Source organism: Ostrea edulis, chromosome 8, assembly GCF_947568905.1.
Source record: "Ostrea edulis chromosome 8, xbOstEdul1.1, whole genome shotgun sequence".
Taxonomy (NCBI): Eukaryota; Metazoa; Mollusca; class Bivalvia; order Ostreida; family Ostreidae; genus Ostrea; species Ostrea edulis.
Window position 1 is genome coordinate 24,362,204 of NC_079171.1, and position 13,466 is coordinate 24,375,669.

Sequence of the window (13,466 nt, forward strand, 5' to 3'; positions counted from 1 at the left end):
TTGAACGACTTGGATAAGTAACGTTTAATCCATCTAATTACAAAGACGGTTCATTACACCAAACTATAACTTAATGGCGCATTAAAACACATCGTATAGAGCATGGTATCCCCCATCAAAAGTGTGATACAAGCTCTAAAATTATATATATATATATATATATATATATATATATATATATATATTGTGATATAAAGTGTTAAAGTGTTTTGTCTTTAGAGTCCAATGTATGAATAAGATACTTGACAAACTGACAATTTACAAAGTGAAAGTTGGTTTGAAAACATGTATAATACGTGTTGAAATATCCCGACATCCTGATGAAATGGAAAAACTGTTTGAGTCCTGGAAAAGAAGAAAATGAACACACGCATGCATATTCTAAACACTTTTCATTTCAAGATAAATACATGTATCGTTCCTGATAAAAAGATTAAAAATTACAAAGATTGATTTTCAACTTCATCTGGGATGAAACAGAAAGATTCAAGCGAAATACTCTGAATGGAGACAAGAAGAGGTCTATCAATAGTAGATGTAGAATGCAAATTAAAAGCTGCATGGATACCAAGACTACAAAATGCATAGGATTTTAGATAATTCTTAGAAATTTATTAAAATCCCCTGTCGACCGGTCACACCCACCGTGAGCCCTATATCCTGATCAGGTAAACGGAGTTATCTGTAGTCAATTTCAGTGTGCCAAGAACAGCCTAACAATCGGTATGAAACACGTCAGACAGCATTTGACCCAATGATAGGTTGTATTGACGAACTAGATCGTAATAACGAAATATCTAAGTGGACGACTCTGTGGCGTCTTATTTCCAGCTCATACGAATATATCGAATCTACATATGAAGTTATAATAATAATAATAAAACCATATTTATATAGCACCCTTTTCATACACTATGTACGCTCAAAGGTGCTTTACAATGCATATATACCTTACAACAGAATGTTATACACATAATACATAGAAAAATAAATAAAACATTAAAAAGCAATGACCTTTACGAGCTATTTACTTCAAGTTATTATTGTTATAGACAAAACGTCGTCGCTTTATCTAAATGTCGAATTGAAGGACACAGTAAGAGACGTTTTCTTCACACGTGGAAGTTTTTCAATAAATTATGCTTCATATGAGTATAGAAACAGGTCAGTTAACAAAGGGGCACAATTCGTGCCCATGGGAATTCTAATAGACTGTTGGAAGACCTGATCACCAAAGACCAAGAAGATATTGTCACTGAGGAACTCTAGAATATTTTTATTTCAACTTCAGAGTACCTGTGCGTGGGATCAAAGTGGTGTTGCACAAAGTAGTTTTTTTTTTTTTTACGACTGATCATTAGACATGAATAACTCCGTTTTCAATTTTTGTTGAAGAACCAACTGTCTGTGATCTCGAAAAATCTAGTCTTTAATTTATCGTGAGGAATGGTCGTGTATAGTGTTGAATAGTCATAGGTTTTGATGTTACTGATTTGGGAAACGTTTTGCGATTTCAAGTTTACTAAAAGTTCTTTAGAATGTTTTAGAATCCACATTTGATTAACATCACTTCGGGCATATGTAGTCGCACAGTGAATTTGAAGTTTCTCCTTCACAGCTGTTAATATTTTCGAGAGGATCAAAGATAGAGGCTTGGTAGAGCACTTACTGGATCCAGGAATGTATCTTTCTTTGTAAGTTTTTTTTGTAGGTGTTGGTTTTCCCAGTCTATTTAAAATTAGATTCCTTGATCTGCTCATGCACCCGCGATCGCTACACGTAGATTACGGTTTCCATGCCAACAGTTGGCAACTGTTCGGTTTATTTCCTTGTAAAATAGAAAGGTCATCTTTTGATAGAACATTTGTTTCCAATATCATTCTCAATTTTTATGGGCTGGACCGATAAATAATTTCTAGCTGAGATTCCGATGAGATATGTGTTGAACATATACATGCATATGTATTACTATCTGATTATATCGAAACGGGTGCAGGTGCAAACATATAAGGTGGAATCCGTAAACTCAAGTTTACCTCCGGTATTTCACCGTCACTTTCCACGGTGTTGGTAAAACTGGCCATTTCTCACAGAAGTAAAAACGACAATATAGAGGTGTAATATGCGTAAGCAACTACAATTGTATCAGATGACGTCATAGGAAAGGGCGATAATTACTTTATTCGTTTCTATAAATAACAACTTTTGAATAGGTATTTTGCGCATTTACCTGGATATTTCAAACAAACACAGCAATAAAGTTTTCAAAACGGGTTTTAATGAATTGTAAACTTTATTTTCAATAAAATTATTCTATTTCTACTACACTTGATCTTTAAGTAGAGAGCAATAATAGGCATTGTGCCTGCTGTTCAATCCTGTTTATGTTATGTTTTTGGCATGAAGGAAATTTTTCTTACAACAATCTTCATCATTTTTCAACTGATGGAGAGCAAATTACGTGTCTCAAATGTGCAACCGTTGGAGTGATCTCATTGCGACGCGAACAAACAACTTAATCTGTTACAGAAGCCAAAACAGAACGCGCTGTTCACCACGTGCCTCTGCTACATTGACACAAACAAATTAGACCCATCCTCTATAGAAGCAACGGGTGTTAATTGATGTCAAAATATTTTCATTTCTTATTAATCCCCTACCGATTAAGTCGAGGGGACTTTAACTTTAGGTTTGCGCTCTGTCTGTCAGTCCAGTTTTCCGCACTTTTTTCTCTGTTCTTGCAGATATCTATTTCATATTTGGTATGTGGCTTTGCCATAACAAGTTACAGATCAAGTTTGAAGTTCGTCTCGGTCCGTTGATTTTTCATTTAGTTATGGCCCTTGGACCTGGAAAAATAGCATGAATTGTTAGTTTACATCCAAGTTTCTTATCTCTGTAGATAAGAATTAAGAATACTACACTCAATAAAACTTCTAGCATAGTAATACTAAAATATAGCTAAATTATTCATGATCATCTACATGTCACAGTTTATTGACTTGGTTAAAGACCTAAACCTAATTATAAATTTGTCTTCTTTTTCTTGGTCTAGTCTCTACTCGAATAGTAGTTGATTTCCAACCATTCCTATCCTGGTTCCCCAAATATTCCCTTTTACCATAACCTACATAATGAACTTTGAATATTGTTGTGGTACAGTGATTTTTGCGACCGGTAGGGGACTATGTATTGCCATGCAATAATCTCAGAATCCTTGTTTATCAATATATTTCCAAATTTCCTTATACAATAACAATACATAGAATTCTTAAAGAACTCTTTGAAAAAGTGAGGTGCCTGGATGGGACCATGACAAAGGTCAAGTGAGGTGCCTGGATGGGGCCCTGATTAAGCTCCTTTTAACATATTCTGATTTATTCTATTGCTTTCGTAGGGTGTTACCAAAAACGAAATGAAAAGAATATACATCTAAATCGTTAATTTAGGTATACTTGTTAGTATCCATTTAAGATGTGTAGTGTATGAATTTTTTGAATATCAATTCTATGTAAAAATCACAGAAATCAGATGGGGTCTGGTCATTCAATGTCACGGATTTCTTTGATTTTCATAGTATAACTTTCTCACAGAAGTAAAAACGACAATATAGAGGTGTAATATGCGTAAGCAACTACAATTGTATCAGATGACGTCATAGGAAAGGGCGATAATTACTTTATTCGTTTCTATAAATAACAACTTTTGAATAGGTATTTTGCGCATTTACCTGGATATTTCAAACAAACACAGCAATAAAGTTTTCAAAACGGGTTTTAATGAATTGTAAACTTTATTTTCAATAAAATTATTCTATTTCTACTACACTTGATCTTTAAGTAGAGAGCAATAATAGGCATTGTGCCTGCTGTTCAATCCTGTTTATGTTATGTTTTTGGCATGAAGGAAATTTTTCTTACAACAATCTTCATCATTTTTCAACTGATGGAGAGCAAATTACGTGTCTCAAATGTGCAACCGTTGGAGTGATCTCATTGCGACGCGAACAAACAACTCAATCTGTTACAGAAGCCAAAACAGAACGCGCTGTTCACCACGTGCCTCTGCTACATTGACACAAACAAATTAGACCCATCCTCTATAGAAGCAACGGGTGTTAATTGATGTCAAAATATTTTCATTTCTTATTAATCCCCTACCGATTAAGTCGAGGGGACTTTAACTTTAGGTTTGCGCTCTGTCTGTCAGTCCAGTTTTCCGCACTTTTTTCTCTGTTCTTGCAGATATCTATTTCATATTTGGTATGTGGCTTTGCCATAACAAGTTACAGATCAAGTTTGAAGTTCGTCTCGGTCCGTTGATTTTTCATTTAGTTATGGCCCTTGGACCTGGAAAAATAGCATGAATTGTTAGTTTACATCCAAGTTTCTTATCTCTGTAGATAAGAATTAAGAATACTACACTCAATAAAACTTCTAGCATAGTAACACTAAAATATAGCTAAATTATTCATGATCATCTACATGTCACAGTTTATTGACTTGGTTAAAGACCTAAACCTAATTATAAATTTGTCTTCTTTTTCTTGGTCTAGTCTCTACTCGAATAGTAGTTGATTTCCAACCATTCCTATCCTGGTTCCCCAAATATTCCCTTTTACCATAACCTACATAATGAACTTTGAATATTGTTGTGGTACAGTGATTTTTGCGACCGGTAGGGGACTATGTATTGCCATGCAATAATCTCAGAATCCTTGTTTATCAATATATTTCCAAATTTCCTTATACAATAACAATACATAGAATTCTTAAAGAACTCTTTGAAAAAGTGAGGTGCCTGGATGGGACCATGACAAAGGTCAAGTGAGGTGCCTGGATGGGGCCCTGATTAAGCTCCTTTTAACATATTCTGATTTATTCTATTGCTTTCGTAGGGTGTTACCAAAAACGAAATGAAAAGAATATACATCTAAATCGTTAATTTAGGTATACTTGTTAGTATCCATTTAAGATGTGTAGTGTATGAATTTTTTGAATATCAATTCTATGTAAAAATCACAGAAATCAGATGGGGTCTGGTCATTCAATGTCACGGATTTCTTTGATTTTCATAGTATAACTTTACTTGAGCTATCTTCCAAAATTCTAACCCCACCATCAAATTTCTATTATCCGTTGTCATGAACACCGACAACAGTCTTTGAAGACTAATTCAACTGCAAAATTCAGCCAGTTTCCACTTCTGCGTCATACTTAGATATTTTATTGAAAGTAGGCATTAACGGCAAACTGATCAATCAACTATAATTATGATAAACGGGATCATGTCAGCTTCTCCATCGTCAACTTCCCATATTTATGTAGCAATATTCCATCATCGACTGTATATGGTGTATATATCTCTCAACTGATTCAATATGCAAGAGCTTGTTCTGCGTATGGTCAGTTTTTAAATCGAGACAAGCTACTGACAAACAAATTGATGGTACAGGGGTTTCAACAGTCTCGTTTGAAGTCAGCATTTCCCAAATTTTATGGTCGTTATAACGATCTAGTTCGTCAATACAACCTATCATTGGGTCAAATGCTGTCAAATGCCATTTGACGTGTTTCATACCGATTGTAAGGCCGTTCTTGGCACACTGATTTTGACTACGGACAACTCCGTTTACCTGATCAGGATATAGGGTTCGCAGCGGGTGTGGCAGGTCGACAGGGGATGCTTACTCCTACTAGGCACCTGATCCCACCTCTGGTGTGTCCAGGGGTCCGTGTTTGCCCAACTATCTATTTTGTATTACTTATAGGAGTTGAGATTGACTCTTAATCTTTCATATGATACATTATAGTTCATTATATGATTTCGTTCGTATCAATGAGACAAGAAAGAATGGTAATTAGATATATGTTGTTATTTTTTTTTTTAAATGTGAATGAACATATCTTTAAGCAAGAAATTTCAGGTTTTCTCATACACATATCTACATTTTTGTAGTATTGGACATTGCTGAAATGTCTCAATAAGCTGAAAATCAATATACACATATGAAGAAAGTTTGTTTTTGAAATAAAACTGGGGTTTTTTTTAAACAAAAGACCACCCTTACCAAGTTTCTTTCGCCCCCAGCCCATTTTCACACCTCCTACAAGGTGACCAATAGCCGTAGCCCTTCTCAGTACCAAGAGTACTTTCTTCAACACTGATCAGGGAATATCAGCAACTCTCAGCACCAACAGCAATTATCAGTACCAACAGTAAAAATATCACTAATTAGCAGAACTTATCAGAATGAGGGAGAGGGCCTACATAGGCTATGCCTGTTGCCCGATCATATTGCGTTTCTCAATAAAATATGTTTAAATTAAAAACACTTTCAGAATATTTTTCGTCCAGTAGTGGCGGTTACTCTCATACAGCTTATTATCACGCCTCAGACAAAATTGTTGAATTTAAAATTAGCCAGATCTTGGTCACATAACGCTGTGAGAAAAATCCGTGTGGAGCGAGTAATTTATTGTCGGGTTCGACTTGCAGCCGTGATATGATATAGAACCCCCCCCCCCCCCTCCAGTTAGAGGTTTCGACGTGATAAATTCGCTACTTATGCACAAAATTACTTATAATTGTTGTATTGTCACATGCTCTGATATGATTTGACATTTCGGAAAGAGCTGTATAGTCTGATGTAAATCTTAACAGGGCAGCAACCCTTCAGTCATTAATTGTAATGCCATAAATTTGAGCAACTTTAAAAGAAAAGTGTCTAAAAGTACATATATATTGCTATACCTTGGTGACACATGTAAATTCAATATTCTTTTGTACAACTGCAGCCGACACTCGGTTGGCCCTAATATTTCCATAAGATTTGAAAATATGACAATAAAATTAGATAACTATATGTGCCATGCATATAATGGGAAATCTTTAAGGTAAGACACAGATTGATTTTTTTCAAGATTCATGTATATCATACCTATTCTTTGGTGTTTAAGTTGCAACAATGTAGCTAAAATATTCATTTGCCTCTAATGTCCTATTCTGGAATTTTTGGTGATCTCAGTCCAACCAATCTCCAATGCCTCCTCATGGAATGGTTTACCTTGTGTTAGATGCTTGTACCTGAATAACAAATTCAGTTGTATATTTTAATAAAACATTGATTGTGTATTCTATGGTTTTTCTTTTAATTATCAATTGTAAATTTTAGTATGTTGTACAGCGCTTTAGAGTATTTTTAGATAAGGCGCTATATAAGTGTATTTTTATTATTATTATTGATACGAGCATATTGTTTTCATGGGTTTAATGACTAATATTTACAGAATTTGTTACATCATGACCCAATATTTCCTACACAAAAATCACACAATGAACCCATGAATAAAATCATTGACTAAAATTGTTTTACAGTCACATATCAGTTTCATTAATTACAGAAAAATCCCTGAACTGGTTATATTGACGCTATGAATTGATGACCGCATGGTGTTGTGTGTCCCCTGTATTCAGGGGAAAATAACTCGCGTTGCATTGTGAAAAATGTATTCCATTTAGAGATCACTTTATTCAAATATAAGACTATTTTACCACGTGACATTACGGAAACCCTGGAGATTAGACCGTTCGCCCCACATGCGGAAGGCCGGGGTTCGAATCCCAGCCGCGACAGACCTAAGTCGTTATAGCAGGAAGTGACAATTTCATCGCCAAACGCTCGGCATCAGGTGTGAATGTCACGGGTCCTCGGAGATGACCTTAAAACGGATATCCCGTGTCACAGTAGGTGTGGCACGCTAAAGAACCCTCACTGCTCAATGGCCGTAAGCGCCGATCAAAGGCCTAAATTTGAAGCCCTTCACCGGTCTTGGTGACGTCTCCATATACGTGAAAAAATTCTCAAGAGAGACGTTAAGGAAGATACAATCAATCATTCCGGAAACTGGCAAGATCAGAAATTTTAACATGGAACGTCACGGAAAAGAAATTATATTTAATTGTGTGATAAATGAATACATGTATAGACATGTGACATCTACAGACCACATGCAGTTTGAGACAGACAGAAAAATACCCGTACGTCACCTTTAGGGACAGTATAAAAACATGAATAGTCTAACCTGTAAGTTAATGGTGACTTGTGATCAGTGCACTAGGATGCAGAATGACAATGAGAGTGGTCTCCATACACATGTGGTACAATTATCTCCAACTCTTCTACAAGATCCCTTTGCTGTAGCACACTTGCTGGATATTGGGTACATACAGCAACGGGCTAAATAAGGAATTATTCCTGCTGCATGGCTTCAGTTCTTTGTGTTTGTGAGAAAGTTTATAAAGGTACTTGGAAATATTCTTCTTAAAGTAATTTTTGTCAATTTTTCTTCTTCAATTCTTTGAAATCTGGTTTTATTCTGGCCATTGTTGTAGAGTCACTGTCCCCATGAAAAGTTTTAACTTCATAACCTTTGGCTCCATGGGTTTACTAGATCATACAAAAAATGGTTTGAATAACTTTTCATGATTGATTGATTATATCTTGTTTAACGTCCTTCTCGAGAATATTTCACTCCTATGGAGACGTCATCAAGACCGATGAAGGGCTTCAAATTTAGGCCTATGCTCGGCGCTTACGGCCATTGAGCAGTGTGGGTTCTTTAACGTGCCACACCTACTGTGACACGGGACATCCGTTTTTAAGGTCATCTCCGAGAACCCGTGACATTAACACCTGATGCCGAGCGTTTGGCAATGGAACTGTCACAACCTGGTCTGTCGCGGCCGGGATTCGAACCCTGACCTTCCACTACCAAAATATGTCAATACATGTATATGTTTACAATGCATATTGCAAATAAAACAATAAAATACCTCTCCAGTTTGAGTTACAATTGTGGTTAGGGACTGTCTCGCTCCTCCCGGAGTAGTAGTGGCAGGTGCTGCACTTTTTGGTCGTTGCATTAACAATGTTCCCTGTTTGTATTCCTACAAGACTAGCGTGCCCTAAAATACATGACATTTTATAGCATGTAATATTTATTACTATAATCAAAAGACACATTAAAGATCCAATGTGTCAAAGTTATGTACAATGCAACCTTACAAACATAAAATGGGTATATTCATTGGTGTAGCCAAAGAGAGGGGAATGGATGAGGTGTCATGGGGGACTGTGATCCCTGAGCGAATTTGTCCAATCAACAAGACGCTTTCAGCCCAATTTCGGTATACAATTCTTGTGATAGCAAAGTTTAGTTGATGGTACCTTTAAAAGCAGAAAAGTAGAAAAGTTCCGTTACTATAACGATTACTTTGATTGGACGATATTTTTAAATATTTATTCATGAGAACAAGCGAGTAGGAATGAATGGACCCATGGGTGATGTAGAGAGGAACGCAGTGTAATCAACCGTGGGTTTCCGACGATGCAAGATCAAAAGTCGCCCTTTCCCCCGTCATGTTATCGAATCCGTAAAGCAGACGATACATACCGGGAACTCGTGTATATCTCTGCTTCTACCAGTCAGTGGTCTACTTCATCAAGTTGACTATTCTGCCACGTAATCACTATGTGATTTGTTTCTTTAAATCAATTTTGTATTTTATCTATATCTTTGGTTGCGTTTATTTTTGGTAGCAATGAAATAAATCAAACGAATACATTTCGTTTACAATGCTTGTGTTGGAAATTCCCATTCCATAAATAGTGTTAAAATTAGAACGGGGAAGACGCATTCCAGAGAAAAGTAGTCCCGCGTGGTTAGTGCAGATGAACACCGGAAGGTTATTTTTTTTTTACTACGAATTCAAGCGAATTTTTCATTCAATCAGCATCATTGTTAAGTCATCACTTTAAAAAGATATTAAATGATTTCTTTAACCAAGCAAATTACAAATATTGAGAATAAAGTAGGCGACAATCGGTATCCTTGTGTAACGGCAGTCGTGCAGTCAAATCAGGCAGTGCATATGTTGTTAATTTTAATACAGGACATTGATACATTTAGATTTATAACTGTTTTGTCTGTAATGACTCTGAGAACATCTGTTGTTTTTAACTCCATAATACATGTAATACAGTCTTGTGGCAATTTCCACTGCTACAGCGGGAACTGCGGAAATTAAAGACCGAGAAAATAAGCAACGCCTTCAAATTTACCTGGTCGGTTAACCCCTGTCAATCAGGAAAAATCAAGCTTAAGATTAGATGCTAGAAATCGATGGACATTTAGTTACTAGTCCTTGTATATTCCTTATCTACCTAATCTGACGATCGAGGCGTCCGTGCAATCTTTTGATGCTTACCGCGTAAACCTGCTCAATAGGGAAACGGTTTGGCCTTTTCATGTAGAGATAGTCACATAATAATAATAGTAAATGTTGCATACAATTACATCAATTATCATAAATTGTAGTAGTTTATGCTTTGCAATGGGTGTGATTGATAATCATGGATTGTTAGAATATAATTTCACGGACATCGATTTTATGCTAAACAGAAAGTACCAACTCTCGTTGGAAACGTCATGTACATGTAATTTAAGGTAACTCCATATTCGCAGTTTTGTCTGATACAAGCTTAAAATTTGTATTTATTTCCATTCATTAGAGTTAAAACTAACAAATTAATAAATAAGATACATAGGTCATCACACTTTTTAAGATGTGAGACGTACATAAACAAAATCATATATCACTGTCAGAAAATTGCAATTTTCCTTAAACAGCGTTATTAAAATTCCATACCAACTGGTTATGACGATATAGTAGCATTAATAACAATTTCATGAAACTGTATCTTCACAAAAATATACAAAATTTCTGTAAACAATTAAGGAAATCATCGCATAATAGACTTGATAAAGAAATCAATAGAAACAGAGTTATTGCCCTTGGATTCAATAATTTGAAACGTATCATTGATTATTCATCTACAACTTAGACTTTTGAAATATTTTATTTTTAACAGGATTTTTTACAATAACTATAGGAAAAGACTCCAACAAAATTTATATTCCTATCATGCATAAATCTAAATAAATCATTGATTTTACATTAACGTTTATGAAGAAAAATTAATCATGAGTAAATACGTCAATGAAATCTTGTTAACGCTCAATTGAAAATATTGATATCAATTAGTCTGTAAAAAATAATATTGTATTTTATGATTTATACATATGTTTGATTATTGTTATACAATTGTTACAGGGCTTTCTTTTCAAGCAACTTTATATATACTTTGCTGAATAAGCGCCTTGTTCAGAACCTCAACAGGAGTTGGTCATCATTAACTATTCGCAATCAACACCCTGTTACAATTTTGTAGTTAACATGTAAATTAGATTTTATTGCGTGCAATATATTGTTATGATGATGGCAGTTTGATAGATACAAAGTAATGTCTTCTCGTATTTGATATGGCGGATTGCTGAGTTTAAGAGTTTCCCCTTATTTTTATAGAATTAACCCGAGATTCAATCCACAAAGCAAACCAAACACTTTCTGATGATCTGCACTATATTCTTCAGGGTTCCCATTGTAACTCAGCCTGATCACTGGGAGCTCGTCGTGTGTCTCGTACATATGGGGAAAGAGTACCAATTCATTTCCATAGACCTTAATACCAACCTCTCACTTATTAATTATATTGATTTTAGACAAATCCACGCCAACCATTGAAAATTCATTCCAAGCGCAAATTAGAATTCAAACCACAAAGAATATACAGGGTCCCATTGTTTCCTCTCAAACACATCCCAACTACAGTGATTTCCTCAGTCATTTCTCAATTCTGTGCGATATTTTTTCATCCCAAAAATTAATCCAAATCCCTATGCTATTTCTTTTCATTCCTAATAATTTCACTCTTGGTTTTAGCCAGTCATATGCATGCAACAGCTAGATATTTATACACCTGCGCAATCACAGAGTAAACTGCTTCCGGGTTTCACATCCTGGGGTTTATTAATCTCATTTCATGTACCTCGTGTGTCGATTTCCGTCTGATTGTATACATAACCATAAACCTGGTTTCATTGATACATAGTGATTCAAAAATGAAAGTACAATTGTATATGATGCCCCTTGACAGCTTACTAATTGTACCAATCGAAAGACACTGCGATCCCATTTTGCAAACAAAAAATTATATACAATTTAATCTCTCTACGGTTTTTGTAACTTGTTCATGGTGCCTGGTTTGCCTAATCTCCATACGGACGTTGTCACATTAAACTCCTCACCTCACATACTGATAACCTGTCCTGTGTCACGGAGTGCATTAGTCTAAGTACTGTGGTCTGAACACGAAGCACACACGAAGTCTACATCAATTACATCACCAGAAAACGTATTGACACAAGCGTCAAATACATGTAGGCCGGAAAAAAATATCACTAGTAACTGCAGGTTCTGCAAATCTATGAGCGAGACGGCTTAATGAATTGCCATGGCCCTATCTAAACTATTCTTTTGTCTGCAAGAAAACGTGGCAACAAACTGTTTGAAGGCAGATCCCGATACAAGCTGTTATAAATAAGGATGAACGTATCCAGTCACTTCCGAATAGTTGTTTACAAATTGTAGAAATCTAAAAAAAAAAAATTAAAAAAAAATGTTGATAATAACTTCTTACTTTTCACCATTATTTGATTATCTAGGTAAATTAACAGTATCCTCATTTTTGTCTTGTGATTGAAATGCTACTCGCGATAAAGCCCATCACGCTTTAGATGAGCGTTCCCACTCTGTTGTGCCATATGTGGGTTCATCAGTAGCAGTGTTGTTGATTCTGTATATAGAATTACCGTAACATTTAATACACCTTGAATATTTATTTAAAACGTTACTGCTATTGATTAGTGATATTTAATATGAACTTTAATCAGACGGAACAGAATTTCCTTTACCATCGAAAAAAACGTATTAACAAATCCCGCAGAAAACATTTTCATCCCACAGAAACACAGCGTAAATCAGATACCGGTCCGTATCTTGGTTGGAGAACTTTATGTATTTGTTTCCATTAGCATTTACAGTGCGCTACTACACACACAAAAATGTACAGTGAGACACATTAGGAATATGACCCAGCATTCATAAATAAAATGAGAAAAAATTTGTCCTACAGTACACGATTGCAAATAAAATCATCGCAACACTTTTCCATGAAATGTCGATCTACATGTAACATTCTATTAAGTACACTTTTATAACAGTGATAACGGGGGGGGGGGGGGGGGGGGTGACGTAACTCACCCTTTAAAAAAATGGACCCGCCCCTGTAAACTGGCTTTTTCTTACTAGTCCGTCTTTAAATTATATAGGTTTACTTAATTAGTTTCACAGTGTTTTTGTTTTTGTGTCAACGGTACATTTTTTACTAATATCATATCGAAGAATAGTACTAGCTAAATATATTCTTGTTACTTTTGGTGGGGTTTTTTTTTACATCAAATTTTGCCAATAAACTTCCCGCGTTGAAATCAAGTTATAGTCAT

General features: G+C 35.4%; 1 long non-coding RNA gene across 2 annotated transcripts; it reads right to left on the reverse strand.

Annotated features, from left to right (window-relative positions):
• Window positions 1-203: 203 nt before the first annotated feature.
• LOC130049489 (uncharacterized) lies at window positions 204-12,897 on the reverse strand. 2 transcript variants are annotated; one of them, XR_008798005.1, is made up of 5 exons: window positions 8,836-12,897; window positions 8,085-8,449; window positions 6,941-7,086; window positions 6,754-6,814; window positions 204-345 (listed from the first exon to the last, which is right to left on the reverse strand). It is a non-coding gene; the product is annotated as an uncharacterized LOC130049489 (long non-coding RNA). The 2 variants fall into 2 exon arrangements; XR_008798006.1 differs by lacking the exons at window positions 204-345; window positions 6,754-6,814 and adding exons at window positions 2,642-2,849; window positions 4,161-4,349.
• Window positions 12,898-13,466: the final 569 nt, after the last annotated feature.